Genomic DNA, 12,644 nt, shown 5'->3' on the forward strand with positions numbered 1-12,644 from the left:
TGTTTCACAGCTCTGTTGACAATCTAAGATTATCTGCTCCTATTGGGATTGGAAAAGAATCCCAGGAGTACACCTGTCTGCCAAAGATAGTTGTATAGCTCCAAAGATACTCCATATTTCTAAAATATACAGATTTGTAAGCAGGTGGAATATTTGTATCGGTAAGTGATGCCGAAATTTCCATTACACATTTATCTTTTTTCCTCCACAGCATTTTTTTTTTTAAATGAGCAGAGGAACCTTCTGTTCCGCCATGCAATATGGGGATGAGGGGAAGGAGTGCTGGGGGGCTTCATACTTAAACAAGCATTTACTACTTTATTTAACAGTAGTAGTCCTACTTACATACTCTGTATGAGAAACTTTTACAAAATGTTTAACAATACCTGAAGAACAGTGAGTTTGTCGGTGCGCACTGAAATTTGCATGGTCTGTCTCTGTGCAGTGCCTAATTTCCAACAAACCACCTTAAACATACAACAGTTGAAATTCCACCACATTGGTGGGTTTTCCAATGTAATAAGTTATACTTTGCCCATTAAAAATCTTTTAGGCCTGTTTTAATGAATGGGGTGTGGGATTTCAAACAGTTAATGTCTTTTCTTTGACCCCCTAAAGGGTTTTCTGCAAGCTTTATGTATGAGTTTATTAAATGCCAAAGAAAATGGGTAACTTATTTAGCATGCAGCAAACTTTTGCATTTATTATCACAAGAAATGGTTGCACAATAATCAAAATGTACAGGAGAAAATGTTTTGTCACTATTAACTTCATTACTTTGTTGTCCTCCAGGAACCTCTTCACTAATCAATGCATGGGTGATCTCAGACCAATCATTCAAGTCTTCAGCAAGTTTGTCTTCCATTCTTGCCATTTTAATCTCTTACTCAATAGCCTATTCTAGAATATCTTTCTCCAAGGTACTTATTGTAGGGCCATTAGAGCGGTAGCCAGTGAGTAGCAATCCAACTTTTAGCTAGTACTAGCCCTCCACCCTAGTAAGGCAAGTTTGTATCGTAAGTTAGATTTTTTTTACTTGGTTATCATTTTGAGAAGGTAATACCAAACCGAATATTCAGTTGGACAAATCCCAGTTCCGATTATTTTGTCAACATCCATTTTCCAGTAAGTCTCTAATTGATTACTGCCCCTGTATCATATGACAAGTCAGCCTCCCCCTCTGCAAATCATGGACAACCTGATAACCTAGTTGGATACCTTCTGTGTAATTTTAGTTTAGTAAGGTAAATACAGCGTATAAAGTTAAAATGTCAGTTATAACCTGGCATTATTAGAGATTGTGTGAACCATAGCACATACCAGTATGGCCGGGATGCCTATCACCCCCTCCCAACACAATCCCCAAGGATGGGAAGACGGACGCAGTTCTGAACTTTTGGAAGGCGGGAGGGAGTTACCCTCCCGGCCGTATTTATTAAAATATGAAACAAAATTAAAACATTAAAATAACAGTTTCATATCATGTACAATTTTCATTTATACATTTCACTGCAGTCACGTTTATTGGCTAACCTTAACAAATCTCTAATACAAAGGTTCTCCTAGCCGAGTCTAAACATCCTGCAAATGCATACTTTCTAAAATTGTACATCCTAACATTACGGGCCAACGGCAAGGTCGTAACCGGTGTCAGATCCCTACTACCAGAACTCCCCCCTCACGGTGTGAGGGGCGGTCGCACAGAGGACTGTACCTCTTTGCCAACTTCCAATTTCCCTTGTCTTAGCGGGGGCCCCTTATTTAACTCGACGCCATCTTAGTGGTCGTCCGAGGACTCGTGTGAGGTGTCTAGAAGGTAGCGTGGACCCCCCTCCCACCTCACACTGTTCACCACATCCGCCGTCGCGGATATCCTGGCCCCGGGAAATTCCTAGGAGGGGCATCGAGCCGCCTCCTCCCCTGGGAGGGGCCTATGACCGCCTTCCCTTCGGCGACCCCATACTTAGTGGGTGCCGCCTCCCCTTGTGAGGGGCCAATGGCCGCCTCCCCCCGGGCGCTCCCATCCATAATGGGTGGCGCCCCCTCTAGGGATCTTGAAATTACTGCTCACCGATCATGACCTTACCGCCACAGGCCAGATAGTTGACCGGCTATCCGGACCCCCCACACTCCTACTGAAGGTCATGACTATACAAACCCCGTAACCATGCTATGAAGTCTCCTATGAGTAAGACATTCCCCTCCCGGGACAAATGAACCCCGTCTTCGAGATACATGTTATCCCCCCGGATACATCCATGCGGAATACAGTGCAACTGTCCTGAACGAAACAATCTACCCAGCTTGTTATTAACTTTCTTTACTGAATGATTCAAAGCTGACACAGAGAGGGCCCCCCGCCACACCTTCCTTGGAATCATGTGTGACCATGCTATCGTGCACCCCGGAATCCTCTTTGCCAACCAGCTAACAGTGGATAGAACCCGCTCGAGGAGTACTCGCCGACCGAGCGCCACCAAGTCATTGCCCCCCAGATGCACTATGATTATAGACGGCGGTGACCTTGTCCGCCCTAACAGTTCCTCGACAAAACACTGAAACCGGTCAATACAGAGCCCGCCCCTTCCATGGAAGGTCACCCTGTACCCGTATTCCCCAGCTGCGTGAATCATGTCACCTGCTTTGAATACGTCCGCGGCACGCCTCACGTATGAGTGGCCCACGACCCACACCACTCTTTCCTCAGCCGGTGATCTTTGACCGCTGGTTCCCAGGTGTCGGGCCGACTGCGCAGTCCGCCCCTCCTCGCAAGCTCGCGAAACTGTAAACCAAACAAAAGACAAGAAGCGTGAGTGCATGACATTAGCTTCACAACATGTGCAACCGCACATACCTTTTATAACAGTTCGAGGACCATCGTCCCAATTGTTTCACCATTTCCACACTTTGACCCCTGGCTGTAGCTTCTGTAGCAGCCCCTATCCTGAAGGAATGGGTCCCAAAATCGCTCGGGTCCAAGCCCGCTGCCGCGATTGCCAAAGTTAACACCCGCTGAAACTGAAACCTTGTCAGTGGGGTGGCGTCGGTGTGTCTCAGCAAGCTTCCCCCCCATGCTACCGCCCTTCGCGCCAGGTATTCCTCAACGCACTGCACCGGGCACATGGGGGACCCTCGCATGCGCTGGACCACAATACTGTCCCCCATCGCACCCTGGTCGGTTTTAGACCTGGCTATTGTGATTACCATTGAATCACCCTTGATCTGAACGTGTTCCCGACATAGACCTCCCCCCACATCCTTCTTATTTCTTGCCGCCAGCTCGCTCACCCGCATAGCCCCATGGAATGCTAATGCGAAAGCGGCCCGGAACAGCACTACTTCGGACTGGGAGGAACATGTCGCGGGGAGCACTGACATCAACAGGGACAATCTTTCTAACCCAATCCGGCGCCTCTCGTCTACTCTATGACCCTCGAGGCGTTGCCACCCTCGTAGTGCCTTCCTAACCAAAAAGGACGATGTAGGGTCCTTGATGCTGTAAGCCTGCGCCATGAATGCAATGGCGGCCCGGTGCCTATTGGCCGTCGCTGCTGATCGGCCTGCCTTGTGGAGTGCTACTAAAAACCTCAGTACATACTCCTCCTGTCCCCACTTATCCCCTCCTGCTGGACCCAAAAATGCACAATAGGAACGAAACGCTCCTTCGTACGCCTTCCATGTCCTGGGGGCTAAGCTGGCTCCCACGAGGTCCTGTAATCCGGGGCACCGAGTGACCAGAGAGCTTCGGGAAATGGTGCCGCCACTAGATCCGCAGAAGGTAGATAACCCCTGAAGGCCTGCATGTGGGAACGAGAGAGTGCATCAGCCGCCTGGTTCAGTACACCCGGCACATGCCTTGCCCTAAACTGAACGTTCAGTCTCATGCACAGTATTACAATTTCCTTTAACAATCTCAGAATCAACTTGCAGCGCGCTGCCTGGTTATTTATGCATTCAACCACGGTCATGTTATCGGACCAGAATACCACAGAGCGATCACGGAAATTGTCCGGCCATGCCTTCAGGGCCACAAAAATGGGGAACAATTCAAGAAACCCAATGTTACCTGTTAGCCCACTGGTGTGCCACCACGCCGGCCATGTTTGCGCCGACCATCGATTACCAAAGATGGCGCCAAATCCCACGCTCCCTGCCGAGTCGGTCCACAAACCCAGCTCGTCCGAGGATGCTGGTGGTTTGCTCCATACCACTCGACCGTTGAAATCCGCCAGAAATGCCAACCATATGCGCATATCCTGGCGAACCTCTGCAGACAGTCTTGTGCGGTGGTGTCCTTCTTTGAGACCGACCATGGCTTCTGCAATAGAGCGGGAAAAGGGGCGGGCCATTGGCATCACTCTGAGGGCAAAGTTAAGCTGGCCCACCGCTTTCTGCAACTGATGGAGTTACCTTCTCCTTGCTAATGCACAATTCTAGCGAGGCCCTAAATTTCACAACTTTGTCCCTGGGCAAACGGAAGCATCCCTCCACTGAATCGAGCTCGATTCCAAGAAACTCGAGTGAAGTAGACGGCTCCACAGTTTTCCCTGGTGCCAATGGCACGCCGAATCGTTTCATGAGGTTGCAGAATTCCTGTAAAGCCTGTGCACATTCCGTGTCCCCGGCTGGCCCCAAGAACAAAAAATCATCTAGGTAGTGCATAACCTGCGTATAGCCCGTAGCTCTGGTGAACGCCCATTGCAGAAAACAGCTGAATTTCTCAAAATAAGCACAAGAGATGGAGCAGCCCATTGGCATACATCTGTCCATATAATAGCGTCCTTGAAACACAAAACCTAACAGACGCTGATCTTGAGGATGTACCGGGAGCAACCGGAATGCTGACTCAATATCTGATTTAGCCATCAGCGCTCCGGGCCCCAGGCGATTCAACATGGCGACGGCCTCATCAAAGGATGCGTACCGCACCGAACAGACTCCAGGATCAATCGCATCGTTTACCGAAAGACCCCTAGGAGCTGACAAGTTATGAATTAACCGAAACTCACCCGGGTCCTTCTTGGGGACTACTCCCAACGGTGAACAAATGAAATTAGGAACAGGCGGGTGCCTATATGGGCCGGCTACCCGGCCCCGGGCAACTTCCTTCGCAATCTTGTTTTCTACCACCATCGGGTGCTGCTGAACGGACAGTTGATTTCTGCACAGTGAGTCCCCCCGAAAATCCCCCACCGGGATGTGGAAGCCATACGAAAAGCCGTCTCGTAACACCCCAGCGGAGACATGATCAGGGAATTCGTTTAGCCAGGGGATCATTGCCATGATATCTAAGGGGGTAGGTAGTGGTACCCCTTGGCCGATATTAGACCTGTTTGGTACCTCCTCTACCCCCGGTATCCCCATTCTTGGCTCTGCACGAACTCTCCGGGTGTGAAGAATGTCCGCAACCTGCACACTCATGCCTGAACTTACATGTCCCATGTGGCCTCGTGCACTTGCCTCTGTTAAAATTCCAGCAAACCCCTTTTCTACCCCCATTCCCACCACTCCTGGGTTGGTGATCACCTGCGGGGTTTGCTCGAAAGGGCGCCGCCGATTGATGGCGGGAAGGCGCCAACCCATACTCTCCAAGCGCGGACGACTTCGTCGTGCCCGGCAAGAGCTGCTTCTGCGAAGAGACGGAGTCGAGACAGTCCCACATCAGAGACGAATCGTGCTCCTTGGCCTTACGAAACTTACTATCATAACCCCTCCATAGATCGCCCTCATATGTTTCATAGAAATCCATTATACGTGTCTGATAACAGGCTAATTCAGTCATAATCTCTGGCTTACGTTCACCCATAATCGCAGTAAACATCCCAAAGGCCTTGGCCCAATTCGAGATCGTCTCATCCACCCTGAAGCCCGCCATTTTTGCGCGCCACACACTCGGATGCAACAAATCCTTCTGAGCCTTAACATACTCAATCTCGTGATGATCAGTCAGGAGCGAAAACATATTGACATATTTATCAGCCCAAATCATCTCTTTCGTGGCCAGAGGAATATGCTGAACTACTTTCTCCCTCCTCGAGGGCAAAGACCCCCCATTTGCCATTGGCAATGGCTGCTTACCAGACTCCATAGCCGGTCCTGCTGATTTTCCACCGCCAGCCGCTGGTTCTTCCGAGGGAATCTGTGAGGGGACAAGAGGGACATTCGCCTTCGCAGCATCTCGCGATTGCCGCAACTGCTTCATTAGCAACCTAGCCTCTTTTGCCGTGTCTCCGGGCGCCGTTGCACCCTCGTTATTCTTTCCAAGCCATGCGGCCAACTGGGCGGCCAACTCAGGAGGCATTTCCTCCTCGCTGGTGGGCGTAACTACTACCGGAATCGGCTGGCCCGCATCCGGGATCGGTACAGGTACCGGGGCCTCGACTGGACTAACCGGGCTTACCGGGGGTGACTCAGGAACTGGGGACTCCCCCCCCTGCCGCCCTATTCCTGGCCCTTTTACCTCTCCCTGCGGGGACTACTCCCGGCAATGCTGGTCCGATGACCTTCTTCGGTCTGCCCGTATTATTCATTGCCGCCATTTGCTTTTTCATGACCGCCATGTCTTTCATCAGCATGCGGAGCATCTGCTCCGTCCCTGCCTTCTTTCCGACCTTCTTGCCAGGCATCGTTGTCAGAGACTCGACCCTCGCTGCTTAGCTGTTCGACGAGGTCCTGGATCCGGTGGTCCGCCGATGCTGGGAGGGAAGGCACCTGGAAGAGAAACACAAAAATTACAAGTTCTCAAAATTGCTCCTTGTTGCGTCTAGGGCTCACGTGCAACGAGAGGGTGCAGCTTCCAAGCACAGGAACAAGAGGATGCTTCTCTGGATTGTTGCTCCTTTATTCCTCTTCGGGAGGGCGTGTACCCTCCTCTGGTACGCCTACGGGGCGTGACCAACGGTGTAGGTGTCTAGGACAACCCCTTCTTGGGCGGGAAAAGGCGCGCCCCGGCTACGCCGCTTCGGGCATACCAGCCGAGACACGCCCCCCGCCCAAAATGGTTTCCCGGGGGGATCCGGGCACCCTGCCATATGTTCGGGGGGACCGAGTGGTCGCCCCTTTCCATTCCCACTCCTTTTCATCGAGAGGTGTCCCCAGGTTTGCAGCCTATCTCTCTTGGGCTATTATAGGGTGTTTCAGTCTATCCTTTTTTAATGCGCAATATAATTGCAACACACTGTGGCCAGTGGAATGTGTCTGGGTGTGCAGCAGGCCATCCCAACCAGGTCTTTCTTACAGTTTGTGCCAATTTCGCATATTGAAGGAACTCAGTAATGAATGTGCACCTCTTCAAATGTTAGAAAATAATCTCCTGGATGTAAATCACTCAATATGTTACACCCCCTTCTTTCCAATTTACCACAGACCTATATTTACTTCATTTTTACTCATTTTAGGAATCTGGCAGCATCCCCTAAGTTCTTGCCTCCTCAGACACTCCCAACAACTTATCTGAAAGCAAGTGTACATATGTTGGGTAACCGTCAGATCACTTAAGACCTGGGGAATGCTCTAAATCTTTCTAGGCAACCACGTCCCACATAGTAATCGTGTGTTTGACAACAAAAGGTCCGTGCGCAGTAACACCCCTGCTCTTCATTAACCAGACTGGCCGTGATTCCTCTCGCTTGTAGCCCATACACAAAGTTTTTCCCAAAATTAGCCTCCGTATTGCACCACAGCTTAACATTCTGCCGCTATGCTGCCATGTAGTAATCCTCTAAATCTGAGAGTCCAATGCCTCCTTCTGTAGCATCGAGCTGAGGACATCCAATGTCACCCTAGATCGTTTTCCTGCCCACACCAGAGAAGACAGTTGAGTATCCTATTTCTTTAAATATGGAACGTGGAAGTGTACATAACGTATTCTGTAAGGGATACAGGCAACTGCACAGAAGCATAATTTTTGCTAGACCATTTCCGGCTATGACAAGATGGCTGTATCAACATGTGAAGTGGGGGAGTGTTTAAGGACAGGCCGTGGACGGCCTCCAGTACAGACGCCCAGCCCTTGCCAACCTCGCGGTGCTGAGAGTCAATATTAGCACATATGGACATCATACGCATGCGGCGCACATCCAGAGCCATTTTATGCACAAGGTCCCGTCAGTTAATCGGAAACCTGCATGGGTGTGCTTTCCAGCCACATTCATTCGGTAAAAATGTAAAATCCCTTCAAAATGTCAATTGCTTAAAATGGTTACCACTGACAGACACATGCCACCACTTTGTTTGCGCGTGCGCACACACACACACGTAATCTAACAGAAATTGATGCCAATCCTGGCTTTCAGTGCACTAATATGCTTTTAAAGAGAACAGCGCAGCACTTTGCATTGTACTTGCATCTGCGAAATAAGCAAGTTAAATATTCACAATATATTTATTCTTTCAATAGGGAAAGTCATAGAGATATGAAAAATATCACAATCATTTATTATGCAACAATGCATATTTGTCTGGCGCAGTCAGCAATTGTATGATAATTAATCTTTAAGCATTTACAATTAATGTGTCAATTGAAAAACTCTTTCTTTGTGTTGGAATCTAAGCACAGTACTGCGCAAACAAAAAAAATGGAGGCAGCCCAGAGGAAACATATGTATGTGAATGTACCCCGCAATTTCATTGGGTTGAGCACCTAAATAATGAATTTGTGTGTGAAATCCAGGATACTAGCACGAAAGGCCATCCTTTAGAGGGTGATAACATGGGTATCATTATATATATGGTAGTAACGTTGCCATTTGAACACTACACCACATTTAACTCTGTAGCTGTGTGTTATAAAAATAGATCACAGGGCCATTATTAGAATTCTTACTCAGCCTACTAGAGGCGTAACAAGAATCGGAATGCTTGTGGCAGAAACTGCAGACTCACTACAAAGTTAACTATCATTTTTTTTTTTTTAAATCTGTTTTATTGGTACACGTGGCATACAATTACATTTCTTGTGTGCATAATTCAAAGGGGAAACAACAATTGGAGTAGTTCGTACATCATCAATGCGAATGTTGGCGACGGTAGAAAGTCAATAAATGCACTCACTGTTAAAAAGTACCATCCGTTATCTTGGGGCGGTCCCTGCATTCACCAAATCATTCGCTTCATTGCTTCTGTACAGTGTAATGCGCTCTGCCTGCCTTACTATGGTGCCAGACCTCACCCGTCAGGGCGGGTAGCCTGATGGCCAGCCGCGCCCCCGGTATTCGCGACCCACTGGTTAGTGATGTAGCAAGTTGTCCCTCAGTAGTGTGAATAACCAACCGGGCCCAGTTCCAGGCAACCTGCATATGTGCTGTGGTCGGCTAGGAGGTGCAGTAGTACGCCTCCGTGAGGCAGAAGGTTGCGGCAGTGGCTTGCATGTGTGCTGCACTCCTGTGTTTCGTCGCCGTGTGTCGAAAGTGAAAGGTGTGGGGGGGAAAGGCAGATCCAGCGTGGACAACTGGGGGGTGTCCTTTGCCGTAAACGCCACCAATTCAAACTGGGGAAAAACAGGAGAGTAGGTGAGGGTGTGAAGAATCCGATCTCGGAGTAAGGGGGGGGGGAGGGGTGCTGCAGTGTTGGTTCTGCCTACGCAGTTTCGGGTGTAGTAGTCTCGCGGGGTGCTGGCCTTGAGTGTGTTCGGGGAGGAGGTACTAGTGGTGTGTGGTAGCTCTAGGTCTCGGGTGGGGGCGCATCGGTGGGGCCGACTGTGTATGTGGGCTCCGCTGACTAGTGGGGGGGGAGGGGGGGGGGGGCAGGGCAAGGCGGGATGGCCGGAGGAATGGGGGGGGGGGGATGGAGAGGGAAAAGGGGGGGGAAGGTTATGGGGGCGAGCGGTGGATTGCTGGGGTGGTATTTCATGTCCATATATGTGTGGCTCCCGATACTCCCCTTTCTCACTACTCAGTCTGTGGTTCGGACCTGTCCCCCCTGTCCACTGGGGAGGAGCCATCTCCTTACAATATCCCTTTATCGTGGCAGGCCCTGGTGAATGCTCTCAGGAAGCCCTCCCATGTCTGGGCTATCGGTATGGCCCTCCGCCCCGCCGTCTCTTCCCTACGTAGCACCGTGCCCTCTGCGGTCGCCCAATAGATGAGGGAGGCGCTCCAATGTTTCGTCAGGGGCGGTTCCGCGGCTTTCCAGTGGCGGGTTATGAGTCTCTTGGCGGTTATCAGCCCCAGATCCCAGAACCTCATGTGTGCTTTGTTATGCTTGGTCCTGGTTAGGAGGCCCAGCACACAGGTGTCCCAGTCGTGACGTAGGCCCAGCGCAGTCCCTTTTGTCAACAGCGTGTTGACATCATGCCAGTACGTCCGGAGCTTGGGACATGCCCACAGCATATGCAGGAGATCCGCATCTAGGAGCGCGCATCGCGGGCATTTGGAGGTATTCAAACCAAAGTAGCGGTTAATCTTGTCCGGGGACAGGTATGCCCTATGCATGATATAGAACTGTATGATTCTGAATCTCGAATTGCGGGGAACGTGTTGCTGCCCCTCTAGGATCCTCTCCCACTCTTTATCCGACCAGTCCCTCCCCCTGTCTGTGGTCCACCTGTCCCTGAGCGACTGAAGGGAGGCCGTTGTGTGGGACCTCAGCGCCTGCGTTAGCCAGTGCACAACGTGCGACCCTGCCCCCATTACGTGCAGGTATTGTATTAAGAGGTGGGTCTCGGGTTCCACGGACATATCGCCCCAGTGTTCCGTTAGGACCCGCATCATTGATGCATGCATCAGGAATTGTCCCGCTGGCAGTCCTGGATTCTCCACTAGCCCCTCGAACCGTACCATGGCCCCGTCGTCATACAAGTCCGCCAGTGTCTCAAGCCCCACCTGCGCCCAGCCTTGTAGGCGTGCTGCAGTCACCACTCCCCCAGGCCTTGGCAGTCCTTCTAGCGGCAGGGCTGGTGCGTAGGGGGCAGTTTCCTTGGTCAATCGCAGTGCACTCCTGTAGCATCTCAGTGCCACTGCTAGGTGTAGCTGCGTCTCGCGTGTCGCGCCTCTGAGGGGGTGGAACAGTGCGAGAGCTTCCGCATGGGTCAGGGCCGGGACTGTCGAGGCCGTGTCATTTAGGTTCCTACCCGCAAGCCAGGCCACCACCCATTGGAGCAGCGCGGCAAGGTAGTAGTGCTCTTGATTCGGGACCGCAAGTCCCCCCGAGGTCGTCGGGGCATACAATTTCTTCAGGGCCACCCTTGGTCTCCCCGCATTCCAGATCAGTGTTCGTGTTAGGGTCTCCAAGTCTCTAAAGACCCGAGCCGGGACATACACCGGTATGTTCGAAAAATAGTACAGGAGTCTAGGTAGGACTATCATTTTGGTTAGGGTGATTCTGGCCGGGACATTGAGCGGGAGTGTGCCCCAGAATTGGATCTGGGCCCGCAAGGAATTTATGGCTCGAATCAGGTTGCCATCCAGTATATCTGCTGCATTCCTATATATGTGGATGCCCAGATACTTGAAAGTGCCGGCATACCATGTCAGTGTTGTGTCCCCTAGCTGCACTGCGCATTCCTGCATATCCGGGTGAAAGGGGAAGACCCCAGATTTACCCCAGTTGACCCTCAGTCCCGAGTGTGTTGTGAATTCGCGGACGGCGTCGGTAAGTCCCGGTGGTATCCGTGTTAGGTCCCTGACGTAGAGGAGTAGGTCGTCGGCATACAGGGAAACCGCGTGTACCCTATCTATCAACGGGATGCCCCACTCGGCGCCCTGCATCCTCAGTATCTCCGCCAGCGGTTCCATGGCCAACGAGAAGAGTAGAGGTGATAACGGGCAGCCTTGCCGTGTGCCCCGCCTCACCTGTATGGCCTCCGATAGCAGGCCCCCTATCCGGACCCGAACGGTTGGCGTTTGGTATAGGAGTCCCACCATGTCCAGATATGCGTCTCCCAGGCCAAACTTTTGCATAACCGCCCTAAGAAACGGCCACTCCACCGAGTCAAATGCCTTTTCCAGGTCTAATACTATGCAACCCGATAGTGGCCAAGGGCCTCTCGCATACTCCTGCACTCTAAACAGCCGGCGGATGTTGTGCGATGTGCTGCGTGTGGGTACGAACCCGTTCTGGTCAGGGTGGACCAGGGTAGGTGTGTATTGGGCCAGTCTCCTCGCTAGCGTAGAGGCTAGTATTTTGTAGTCTGTGTTTAAGAGGGCAAGGGGCCTATATGAGCCCATAAGTGTCTCTTCCTTACCCGGTTTCAGGAGGGAGACCAGTGTAGCCTCACTCCGAGATGGGGGCAGGGAGGAGTCGTCCAGAGCCGTCTCATACAGTTTTACGAGTTCAGGGACCAGGAGGTCTTGGTATGCTTTATAGAACTCCGCTGGGAGTCCGTCTGGGCCAGGGGACTTTCCGTTGAAGAGCGCCGCTATGACTTCCCGGAGCTCCTCGGGGGCAATGGGTGCCGCTAGGACGGTACGTTGGGCATCGGTGAGTGACGGCAGCAGTACCTGGTTAAGATACTCCTCCGTGTCCGGGGCGGGCGTGGGTAGGCAAGAGCGATACAGTGCTTTGTAGTGTGCGGTGAACGCTCCGTGTATCTCTGACTGCGTATGTAAGGGCACCGCATTCGCGCCTAGTACTTTTGTGACTGGCTTCGTCCGGTCTTCTCTAGCGATGAGCCACGACAGCAACTTACCGGGTTTGTCCCCCCTGTC

At 51.5% G+C, this 12,644-nt stretch overlaps 1 protein-coding gene across 1 annotated transcript in view; it reads left to right on the top strand.

Annotated features, from left to right (window-relative positions):
- Nucleotides 1-12,644, top strand: part of LOC147666659 (SEC23-interacting protein-like) — a 257,834-nt gene that overhangs the window by 34,868 nt on the left and 210,322 nt on the right. The window lies entirely within an intron of this gene.

This window comes from Lissotriton vulgaris, unplaced genomic scaffold (genome assembly GCF_964263255.1).
Source record: "Lissotriton vulgaris unplaced genomic scaffold, aLisVul1.2 SCAFFOLD_750, whole genome shotgun sequence".
NCBI lineage: Eukaryota > Metazoa > Chordata > Amphibia > Caudata > Salamandridae > Lissotriton > Lissotriton vulgaris.